Raw genomic sequence first — 12,003 nt, forward strand, 5'->3', positions numbered from 1 at the left:
CTTAGACTATGGTAGGAATCAACAATTAGGAACTAAGTCATAGGTTTTCTTTTTTCTGAATCACAGCACTGATAATGTCATTTCTCTGCTCAAAATCCTTCAATGGCTCCCTTTTGCCTCAGGAAATAAGTACTAACTGCTGAGGTTGTCATTTGCCTTCCACAGATCATCTGCAATCTGTTCCCTGTTCCATATCCCACAGCCTTGTGACATAAATCCACGGCTACAGACTGAACATGTTCTCATCTTCTCAAGTGCCTGTCTGTGTATCTGCGGCGCCGGCATCACCTGGGAGCTTGTTAAAATGGTATATCATGCTGCCACTGTCACCTTTCCTCAATTCAGAGGTTTAGAAATCTGCCTTTTTAAGAAGCAACTGCGCTGAGCCTCAAGAAGTTCTCTTTTTCCTCCTTATGCTGCTGTTTCCTCATCTGGCATGTCCTGCCCTGCCTGTCAGACTCAGAACAGCCTTGAAGGCACAGCTCACAGTCATCTCTTTCCTTCAACTATTTAATGACCCCTCTACTAAATAAGCTTCTTTTACACAAGACCCCTCATATTCAGCATCTGTTGTCTTTTATTGTGTCTTTTGTGTTGTCTCTGCTAATACATCCCTGAAGACAGAATCTGTCTCCGCTGTGCCTCCATTGTGCCTAATGCAGTGACTTCTTTGAGGTACAGAATGAGTACCTATCTTTGGGATTGAAATGAACACAAAAATGGGGTGGAGCCCAGGTCAGGTAGAGAGCATGACAGGGCTAAAATAGGGGTGGGGTGGGGAAGGGGCACCAAGGGTGTCAGACTCTCAGGGGGTGAGGAGGGACTGGGAACTTGGCAGGGCTAGGACTTCTCCCAGAGCTTTAGATTGGTAATCCAGGAAACTGGGAAACATACACAGAATATAACTGTAGAGGAAATAACTTTAACTATGTACAGAGTCTGCATAAAAAGAGACTAAACCTCCATAATTGTTTACTCTGGGACTATGGGTGCTTTTATCTTCCTAGCTATCACTTCATATATACATATATAGGTGTATATATATGCATGTGAATGTGTGTGTGTGTATATATATATATATATATATATATATATATATATATATAAAATATAAAATTTTCCCCCTAAGTTTTTTCAATAAATAACAACTTATTTTTTTACCATCATATAAACAGTTGTCTTTTGAAAATTAATTATTGTATATATTTGAATTTTGCCCCAACGTTACTCTTTTTAGTTAGGAAAGGATTCCTATGTCTGCATTATGTTAGTTCATTTTAACATTCAGTCAGCGAACACTTACTAAGCCATTTCAGTTGCCAGGAACTTTGTGAGAGCCCGAGAATAGCAGGATGGAAAACACATGGTCCCTGTTCTCACGGAACTGACAGGCTGGTGGAAGAGCAGACACATGTGCAGAACAGTTCAACACAGTGTGATAAAGACAGGCACATGGGATGAGGAATCACCTGGCTATGCCACCTATCTCTGACCCCACTGGTGGAGGCCTGTTGGATGCAGAGAGACTTCAGTGGTTGAAAGGGCAATGAGAAGTTAATCAGCTGTAGGGGAGAAAAAAAATATATTTTTCTCTACCCATGCTAGGTTCATGGCTGAGGCCGTTACTGCAAAAATCAAATTAATAAGACAAAAGCACACAAATTTATTTAATATATGTTTCACATGACACTAGAGTCTTCATTAAAAAAAAAGATTCAAGGAAATGGGTAAACTTGGCTATTTTTATGCTAGCTTTAACGAAGAGTAGACAATCCTAGAGAAAGATGACAGGCTAGAGAGTGACATCCAATGGCGAGAAACTTGGGGAAAACTCACCAAGGCCCATTCAGAGTCCTCTGTGTTCTTTCTTTGGAGATGAGGATGTTCCCTTCTTCTGGGAATAGGGAGGGTGTCTGTCACATGAAAGTCTTATGACCTGCTTCAGAGAAAAGTCTGAAACTCCCTCTGGATTCTATGAACTGCGTCAGGGAGGAAGGGCAAGGGAAGGCAGAGGGACCTTCCTGCTTCTGTGGTTTTCTCGATTCCTTCAGATTCAAATATTATGTGGTAGCATGTCCTGAACCCCATCATAGCCCTGGAAATAAAGGGATAGCAATTCCTGGTAAAGGAAACAGCAGAAGGAAAAAGTCAGAAAGCAGCATTGGAGCTCTGGGAATGCTTCTATTCAACAGGATTTGGGGCAGCGGCAGTGAGCAATGAGGTGGAAGCAAACTGGTGTCAGCTATGGAGACCCTTGTCAGTCATGGCATGAGGGTTGAACACAATGTTCTCTATTTTTGTTGCAAAATATCATTTTGCTGTTTATGGTGGTCTGATAATTAAAGCACAGAATATTTACACCACAAAGCTCCTGTATAAAGTTGTGCTTCTGTAGTGAGTAATTGAGAAGGAAACTAAGTTGCTTCTGAACCTGGTTCCTCATCAGAATCGCCTGTGAGTTCTTGAAAAATTACACATTCCCTGCCCCATCCCAGATAGGGTTTTAAAATGTTACTCAGATGATACTAATAAGTCCTGTTGGGAACTACTATTTTAGAGTCTCTATTCTTAACCCTTTCTGCCATTAGAATTGGCAGGAGAACTTCTAAGCTTGTAGATGTCCAGGCAAGCCCCATTCTCAATGGTTCCAGTTCATTCATCTGAGATAGTGCCCAGATAACTGCCTTATAAAAATTTCCAGGTGATGTCAGTGTGCAGTCATGCTTAAGGACTACTAATGAGTTCAGACTCTACTGTTGCACCAAATAAGATGCAGTCAAAGCTAATGATCCATTAGAGAAGGAGGAGCCAAATAGGAAGAAGGGAGAGGAGGAGAGAAGGTTGTACAGGAAGCCGACAGGTAGGTGTGCAGGATGCACGCTGGTTAAGATCACCAGCTTGAGGATTAGACACACAGGATCTGAACTCTGCTGGTTATGATGCATTGATCAAGCTACCTAACCTTCCCAAGCCTCAATTTCCTCATCTGTAAATGAGATTGATGATATGGCTGTGGCATTAAAATGTAATATTCTTAGCACCATGCACGTTAAATGTTATTTATTAATATTAAGAAAGTGTTTAAGCAGGAGGGAGTACTAAGTGTTCCCAAAGGGTTAAATGAGATTAGGTCTAAGTTTTCCAAATAAATGAACCACATGAAAATCACACTCATCTCAGCAACAGCAGGAGAAGTACAGGGGTAGGGATGAAATCCAGAATTGATTCTAAGCCTCATTTCTATATACATTTGGAGATCCAGAAAACTACAGACTTGTACTACCATAACTTTACTGTCCGGTAAAAACCCCTCGTATAACTTTAATATTAAGTCCTCATTTTTATTAAGAACTAATAAATAAAATGACTATATGAAGACCATTTTGACATTGTGTCCTTCATTTTCAAAAAGAACTAGTATTTAAAAACGATTATATGTGTAAGACCTGTGCACTTTTTGTGAAGCTGCTATTGAGGGCATCGCTACTAGGTTGTATAATGCCACTTAATTCTATTTTTCCTTACAGATCAGAGCCAGGTTTTTCTCCCCATGGAAGAGCATACCACACTCAGGGGTATGTGCAGGCCATGGGCGGTATTAGCATTCTACCTCAACTCTGTATCCAGACCACTAAGCCTGATTCTTGTCTTGCCTCTTCCTTGTGGCAGATTTTCAATTTAAGTTCCATTCCCCTTCTGTATTCCTTTCCTCAGATTTGGCATTTGGATTTTCTTCTGGCTTTCCAGGGCACTGAGGTAAAGCACAGGCTTCAATTTCAATTTGCTCCCTGCCCAAGTCTGGGCAGCTGAGACCCCCAACACCCTCTGCTGCCTCCCAGACTGCAATTGCGATCATGCCAAGAAGTGTGCCTAGAGGGTGCCATTTCCCAAGACACAATACATGACAATAGTCCAAATGACTAATAAGGCATGATTTTAAAAAACAAATAAAAACAAAAAGGAAAAACACTAGTTTTGACACACTAAAAAAACATTTAAAATGGCAAATATTTTGACATCTACAAAATACGAATATGAAGCAGTATTACATGAAAAATGGCTCAATTTAACATACAGTATTATTAATATGTAGAATTGAGTTTACATACATTGACAAAATAGGAAGATAATTTAGAAAGACATAAAAAATTACAGTTAAATATTTGTCAGTCTTTCTTGCTCTGCAAAAATGGCTTAATTGAAAAGAGATCAAGCTGGAAACTACTTGACCCGTTTTTGTTAAATCAGCTTTCCTAAGACCACTTTACTAATGGAAGCAATTTGTCCATCAAATCTTTCACCAAAAGACCAATTACTTTTTAGGATATGCAATGAATTAGCATTGGCTTCATCTCTTAAATCACTTTTGCACTTCTAAATAAATGGCATTTTTGACTTCTGCTATTTGTTAATCAGTACAATAAAAATCAAATCTCAGCATATCAGAAGTAAATTTTTATTTGGGAACTTAAAGAGAGGTACTCTATCTCAATGAAATGCAGAGTTGGCTGCCTATAAAATTAAGCATTGGACTTGGAAAATAAATTTTAAAGAAATTATAAACCACTCTGCATTTGTGATGTATGCTTATACTAAATAAACGGGTAAATGCATGAATCCTAATTGTCATTTTCCATTTAACTAAAAATAAATACACTACTTGCCTTGAAAATTCAATAAAAAATTCAACCCAATTGTATTTTCTATACTTTTATATGATCAAAGCTTAAGATTCGACCATAATACTTCATCTCACTGGTGCGCATGAGTATGGGCATGACTGCTTATACCCTGCAAAAGAGGTCTTACTCCAGGCTTAGTACCCTGTTACCATTCCAGCACATGTTCACTCTGTCTTCTGAGCCTACCATATGCCTTTACCCAGGGACCTAGTTTGTGCTCTCTGACAGTGCCCTTTGAACTGAATGTAGCTTTGGGGCTGCTTCCTCAGCTCCCTACCTCTGATGTCAGCTCCAGCATCAGAAGATGAAGCCCCCCTGCTTGCTGAGTTGGGAAATTTGATATTTACTCCCCAACTGGGTGAGCAAAGGGGCTTTACACTGTTAAACATGCACACATGCACATACACACATACACACACACACACACATGCACACACATGATAAAGGTATTAGAAAAATTACCCTAGGCATAACAAATTCTTGAAGTACAACTTCCTTCCCAATATTTACCTATCTCCCCCATCCTTTACACTTGACTTCTCCCTCTTTCCTCCTTTAAGGTCCTACTCTATCAATTAGCAGTTCCCTCTTCTCTCTTCAGTATTTTCTTCTTTACCACCTTTTAATTTTCTTGCCACTACCTTATCGCTGTCAATAGTACCACCTACATGACCCAAATTGTAATGTCATCTTTACTTTCTCCCTCTAATGGCTTACTTGCCAAGACAATGTTGCTTCAATAACACAATGGAATGAAAACCACCTCTTTCCATTGACAGCCTGGAAGTCCTAAAGGGACTTGAAATTCAATTTTCTCAAAGTAATTAATTTTACCTTCAAATTAAAATTTCTAGACTATCCTTTCAGTTTATAGTTTTGCCTTAATCATCTGTGGTTTAAAAACAACTTAGGAATCAGATTTGACTTCTCCATTACACTATTAGATACCAGTTGCTCATAGAGTTGAAATCTAAAATGTCATTTATACTTTTGCTTTCTTTTCCATTCCCACCTTATAGTTGTTAAAAAAAAAAACCTTTAGACAAATTAAACATAACAGATATTAGTTGAGCAAACAACAATACACGAATCAGGCAGTGCTCTGAATCAGAAGAGGTTGAGATAACTCCCTCCCACAACATGGCCAAGCTGCATTTATAAACAGAAAATGAAAGTGAGGTACAGAAACAGCTTGACTGGTTACGACTTCGCCTTTGCTTTACTTGAATATGGTCTGATCAGCTGGCAGCCTGTAATTGACTGAAGTCTGGCTGCTGTGATTGGCTGAGACTCAGCTATTTATACAAAAGTAGACTCCCGGCTTTCGGTTTAAGCACTATTATAAGTTAGGTTGCAGTTCTTCACATAGGGACTCAAAGTACAGAGGCATCCTCAGGCCAAATTTAGTTTAGCTTAGCACACTTGTCATCACTTCGCTAGCACCACACTTGATAACCCTGGTGAGATCACAGCTGGCGGTAGACAGTGACTGCCACAGGGCGCAAACACCACACTTCCCCATTCTGCTTCACTCCCACGTTTAGAGCCAGACCTTTCCTTTGTTCCTTGCTGCACAGCTGGAATAAGGCAGTGGCTTTTAGTGAGGCTTCAATGAGGGATCAGAATAACGGAAACAGTGTCTTTTCATCCAGTGGACACTGAGAATAACACCTAAGCTGCTTTCAGGTCCACCAGACATCTTTGAGATGCGAAAAACACAGTAGTGTCCGGCTCTATGGCTATTGCAAGACAATTTCACGGTATTTCCCAAAGTTTGGACTACTTTTATAAACAATAAAACAACAACCTTATGAACTGAGTGGGGAAAAAAAATCCCATAACTTTGCAATACTATGTAAAACCATATAATTCTAATTTACTTAGGTAGAGAAACTGGCGTCCTATCTTCACATTTACAGAGCAATATTCTAAAAGGCAGAATGCTATGTTAACTCTTTGAAAGTTGGGAGCTGACCTACCTTTAAAGAGGTTTTAGATTTTGCTCTTTTGGCACTGTTGAAAAGGCTTTAGGCATTTTCAAAGAGGGAGAAAACGCACTGACATCATTATCACATCAATTAAAAAATACTCTGTCAAAGGAAAGCCTTTAAGCGATTCTCCTCCACTGATGCTCTTAACTGATTAAAAGGTTATCTTAAACTTTATTAATTTTGTGCCCTCAGGCCTAACAGAAGCACCTAAATATTTAGTTCTGTCAATATTCCTTCTGAGGCTCTTGTGCCCAGTTTATTGGGGGATAAGAAAGACTCAAGATATTTTTAGCATTGGAACAATCCAGGAAGTTGGACTAATCTCTCCTGGAGTTGCCAGAAGCTTCCACACATTACTTAATAAAAACTGCCTTAAAGTGTGACCAACATGAACACCCTGAGGCAGTTTTTTCTTTTTTGACAAGTGCCAGAAGCTTCTATCATAATGGAGATTTAGCACAAACACAAGAGGTCAGATGTCTACTGTAGGGGTTTCTCAGCAGAGCAGGCATTTGAGCCATTTCTAAAGAGAAAAATCACAATATCAGGAAAGGCCTAAGGGCAAATACGACTTGTCAAGCCTTATTATCGCCATGGGAAGGAGTCACATTTTTAGAACTTTCCTCTATAATTGAAACCGTTGTCTTTCAACTGAAGACGAGACATTTCAAGCTATGATAATTATGCCAGTGAAACAGCCTTTTACCCTAGAATGACTTCCAATTTTTATCAAGTGCATTTACTACACGGTTTGATTTGGATTGGGGGGATTGGGAAATTAGTATTTCAATACAGCTACATACATGGCAGCCCACTACCAACATTTTTCTTTTCTCTCTTTAAAAACTTTCATTACTTCATTAGTGTTTTATACATTCACTATAAAAAACAAGAGAGTATAGAATTAAGCAAAAAGAAAATATCACTGCAAAAACACTACCTTGCTATCCTGGCCTAATATTTTAGTATATAGTATTTTTCTGTGTAATATTTTAGTACAAAACTTTCTAATTTTTCTCTATGCAAATATGTGCACATAAATTTGAATTAAATATCTTAAAATAGTACCATATTATCTATGTATCTACATATCTATATCTAAATAAGAATTTTTTCAGTAATATAACCATCTCTTCATGTCAAAAATGTAATGTGACATTAAAATTAATGACTATACACTATTTCAAGTCATGTTGCATCATAAATCACTTAGCCAATTCTCTACTGCTTAATATTTTGTTTAGGTAACAGTTCATATAGGCTAGCTTATACTGTGTAAACAAATAACCACTTAATTGCAGTAGTTTTACACAACAAACTTTATTTCTTGTCCTGCTACATGTCCATTGTGGGTTGGCCAGAGGCTGAGAGTGCTCCATGTCGACTGCACTCCATGATACAGGCTGACACAACAGCCACCAACAGGTTTCTGCTTGTCAAGAGAGAGGCAAAGAGAGCTTTGTAGGGTGCTGCATGGGCAGTGGATGTTCTGCTCCTCACAACTGATTGAACAGGACTTGTCACATGGCCTCAACCAGGCACAAGAAGACAAGCGAGTACAATCCTACCATGTTTTCAAAACTGAGATTGAATTTCATTAAATCTTTGAAAAATAAATTACAGATGACTAAGGAACTATAATAAGAGTTGCAGCTTTTACAACAGGTACATTAAAAATGAGAACACTGAGGTTCAGGAATGCTTTGAGCCTGGTCCAAAGAGAATCAGCTCATCAGTGTGTAAAAGAAAATAAAATCTCAGGACCCCCAAACTTGCTATGCCAAGGGGAAAAGTTAAGCCTGGGAACTGAGTCATTCAACACTTCCATTGTTCTTTCTCTAAACATATAGCTGTAACTTCACAACTCTGTGTCATAGCAGTATACATAAGCCAGTTTCCCACAACATCAAAGGACCTTATACCTATCCATGTGGACACCCTCACAAATTGCTCACAGGGAAATTCCTTGCTGGCCCCTGGATCCTTTCAGGATACACAGCCTCCTATAAAGCAAACACATGCCAGTTGTAACCTCAGGTCTGCAGCCTGAGTTAAACTTCTAAAACTGAGTTCTGTTAGACTCCCACTGACAGTGTCCATTAAGAGCTTATGTTGCCAGGTACCAAACAAGGACAAGATGAGATCAATCACTCTTCCACCTCTCCTGAGACAGCTGCATAATTGACTCTTTTCTCTGCTCTCTCTTTTCAGTGTTTACCTTGTCTTATGTAAAACGCAGATTTGTTGATCAAGAATTAGAGCCTCACAAGATTGTAACCATTTGCCTCACTGCCTACCCCCATCGTCCCTTCCCCCGGCACTGGCACGCTCTCTCCCCTTAAATACTGAGTTCACAAAATCTTCTTTGGATAACACAGGTCACAGGTGCTTCTGTGGCTTGTGTTTTTCCTGGGCACAGTCTCACACTTTGACCCAACAAACCTCTACTGATTGAGACACTTGCCTCAGTCACTCATTTTTTGGTTAAACAAGTGGTTGTGTCAAAATTCACATACGTAATATGTCTGGGGATGAGAGCTGTAAATTCAGTCATATGCTATCTCGGGAAGAAAAATGAGACCAAGCCTGATCTAGGTTTCCTTTTAAAATTATTTTTCTCATACTTAAATTTTCTCATTGCTCCAATTCTTCTAGAAACCATTATCACCAGAGAAAATTACTTAATTTATAAATTTATAAATCATAGCCTGAGCCTTGTTTCATGAGTATTAAATCAGCCTTCAACCTCTGGGTACATAATTTCCAAGTTTTTGATTACATCTAATTACAGCAATAAAAATACTCTAGGGTATTAAATTTAGCATATCTTTCTTCCTCTTAAATTTTTTTCAGAGGCAGATTAATTTTAAAAATTAATAACATTTATGAAAATGCCCCAAGTTCAGCTGTCTTAGCCTGAAAAGATTTATTTAAATAAACTTCTAACTTCAGGTATTGATCTGTATTTATATACATGCATATGTATTACATACATATTATTTATATATTCTGAGCATGTCAAAGTTACATTATATTTGTTGCGTTAAGACTTTTAGTTCTATCCTCTGTCCTCAGTAAATTTATTGGGTTTCTTTTGTTGTTCTATGAAATGTTTTTACGTTTACTTTTAACTTTTTTACTATAACATTTTTCCATGTGGAATTTTAGGCTTTTTTTCTCATATTTTGCTTTATTATCAATTCTCTAGTGCAGTGTTGAATATTTTACTAAAGCAAAATTAATGCAATTAAGTTCAAATTTGGACCTTAAACATCATTCAGATGTTTAAATACATATATACTATGTACACACAAACATAATATATATATTATATATGTGTAATTTCCTTTTATCATTGTAAAAGACAGTTTGAAGCACTAAAACACTATAAACAAAAAATATTATTCATGATGATATTACCAGAAAAATATTTAACTTTTGGCACACATTCTCCAGTACTTAAAGAAATTTTTAACATAGTGGAGGGCATATCATAAATTAAAATGTTACATCATTTACATTTTACTTATAGGCATTTTGTTGTATTATACTTTGATAAATATAATTTTAATGGAGGTCAAATATTCCATTATATGACTATGCCAACTTAGTTTCCCTCATGTTAAGTATTTAGGATATTTTTAGGTTAAATTATGTAACAATTATGTTTTTTAAAATTAACTCCTTTGTGTACATATCTTTGGATATCTTTCCAACTATTTCCTGATAAAAGAGTCCTAAATGTGTGAAACAAAAGGTATCATATTTTTAAGTATCCCGGTGTTTATGTTGCAGCTTTTTCACTCCTATTCTTCAGTGAGTTGGTGGGGAGTGTTACAACTCTTTTACCCCCACCACCAGTGAGCTCTGGGTTCTTGTCTCATGACCAGGAAGAATAAGGGACATGGACAACAGAAAGTGAGTAAGGCAGAGTCAGATTATTGAGCGACAGAAAAGTTCTCAGCAAAGAGAGGAGACCCAAAAGAGGGTTGTTGGCTGCAGGGCTAAGTTCAGGGTTTTTATGGACTTCGAAGTGGGAGGAGTGCGTTGACTGGTCTGTGGGCCATCTTGGAGAAAGCACCACTCAGAAAGGGACACAGTACTGAAAAGAACCAATTGGAGGTAGAGGTGAAGTCTTGGCCTACAACCAATCGGGCTGAAGTGACGTTACACATTATGCAACTAAAGATTCGGCCAGCACCAATCGCAGAAAGATAGGTATATGTAAAATATGTGAAAAGTAAGGAAGAATTGGGAGGAAGCACATGAAATGGACAAAGCCGTGCCAAGGAGACAGAAATGTGTGCAACAAAGGGGTGGAATTTGTTCATCTGGGTTCGTAGAGTAGGTGTCTCCATTCAAGGAGACAGGCTTTTTCTTACCTGGGGCCTGCAGCTTGATTTTCAGGCTGTTCTTGATTTGAAGGAGTTTCACCCAGGACCAACCCTAACCACCTGCATGATTGTTTTTTTTCTTTCCTACTGTCATGCTTATTTATATGTTGTTTTCTAAAGAGATTGTACTAATAGAGATGAGTACCTATTTCACTCTCCCTGGACAACATTGAATAGGGTTTAAGTATGCAAATGAGATTAATAACTAATAAAATAATTTTAATTTCTAGTTCTTTGATTACTAGTGAAATAAGTCTATTGTCATGTTTTTAAGCTATTCCTATTTAGTCTTTCACGGCTTGCCTATTCCCTTTGCCTATTAGCAATGGAGACTAACATCCTAGTATTTTCCTTTTTATCTGTGTGAGTGCTTTACATCTGAATAATGCCAACCAGGTGCATAATGGTGGCAAATCCATTTTTCTGGATAGTTGGTTGTTTTTAAGTTTGTTTTAAAATTGTATTCAGGCAACCACTTCCTCACAGAGGGCAGATGGTGGCACCTCTGCCCTCACAGTTGGGCCATGCAGTGGTGTCACACCCTGGCGGCTTACCAGCTTCTTCCAGAAGGAAGATGACCATGGCCTGAGCTGAGTCCTGTTGGAGGCCTCAAGGGCTCTCCTGACTCCTCCACTCTTCAGATTGTGAGCAAGAACTGGAGGTGGCAGTCAGCCCCGGGAGGGCTGGCGTCTGGTCAGGCTTTTGTCTGTGGCCTGGTCCCACCCTTCTGATGGCCGTGAGCACTGGGGAGAGAGTGGCCAGTGGTGGGGAGGCTGAGGTCCTGCCCTGACGTTCTGAACAGGTGAAACTCGGTCATCCTGGGGAAAGACATAGACCAGCTGTGTGTGAACTTGGAGCCAGCAGAGGAGCAAGATGGAAGCTGATGGCCCCTTCTCCAAGATGAATGTGGTCAGAAACACTGGGATCAGAGCCAAT

General features: G+C 38.7%; 1 protein-coding gene across 2 annotated transcripts in view; it reads right to left on the reverse strand.

Moving 5' to 3' along the window:
- Positions 1-1,486: 1,486 nt before the first annotated feature.
- The window catches only part of EPM2A (EPM2A glucan phosphatase, laforin), a 356,235-nt gene continuing 345,718 nt past the window's right edge, over positions 1,487-12,003 (reverse strand). Inside the window, exons 5-6 of one of the 2 annotated variants that reach the window (XR_010118990.1) lie at positions 1,837-2,119; positions 1,487-1,562 (exon numbers count right to left, since the gene is read on the reverse strand). The gene's annotated coding sequence lies outside the window, so the exon portion shown is untranslated. Of the gene's footprint in view, positions 1,563-1,643; positions 2,120-12,003 lie in introns of those variants that run through there. The other variant, XM_063632111.1, reaches the window with a different exon arrangement.

This window comes from Symphalangus syndactylus, chromosome 2, assembly GCF_028878055.3.
Source record: "Symphalangus syndactylus isolate Jambi chromosome 2, NHGRI_mSymSyn1-v2.1_pri, whole genome shotgun sequence".
Classification (NCBI taxonomy): domain Eukaryota; kingdom Metazoa; phylum Chordata; class Mammalia; order Primates; family Hylobatidae; genus Symphalangus; species Symphalangus syndactylus.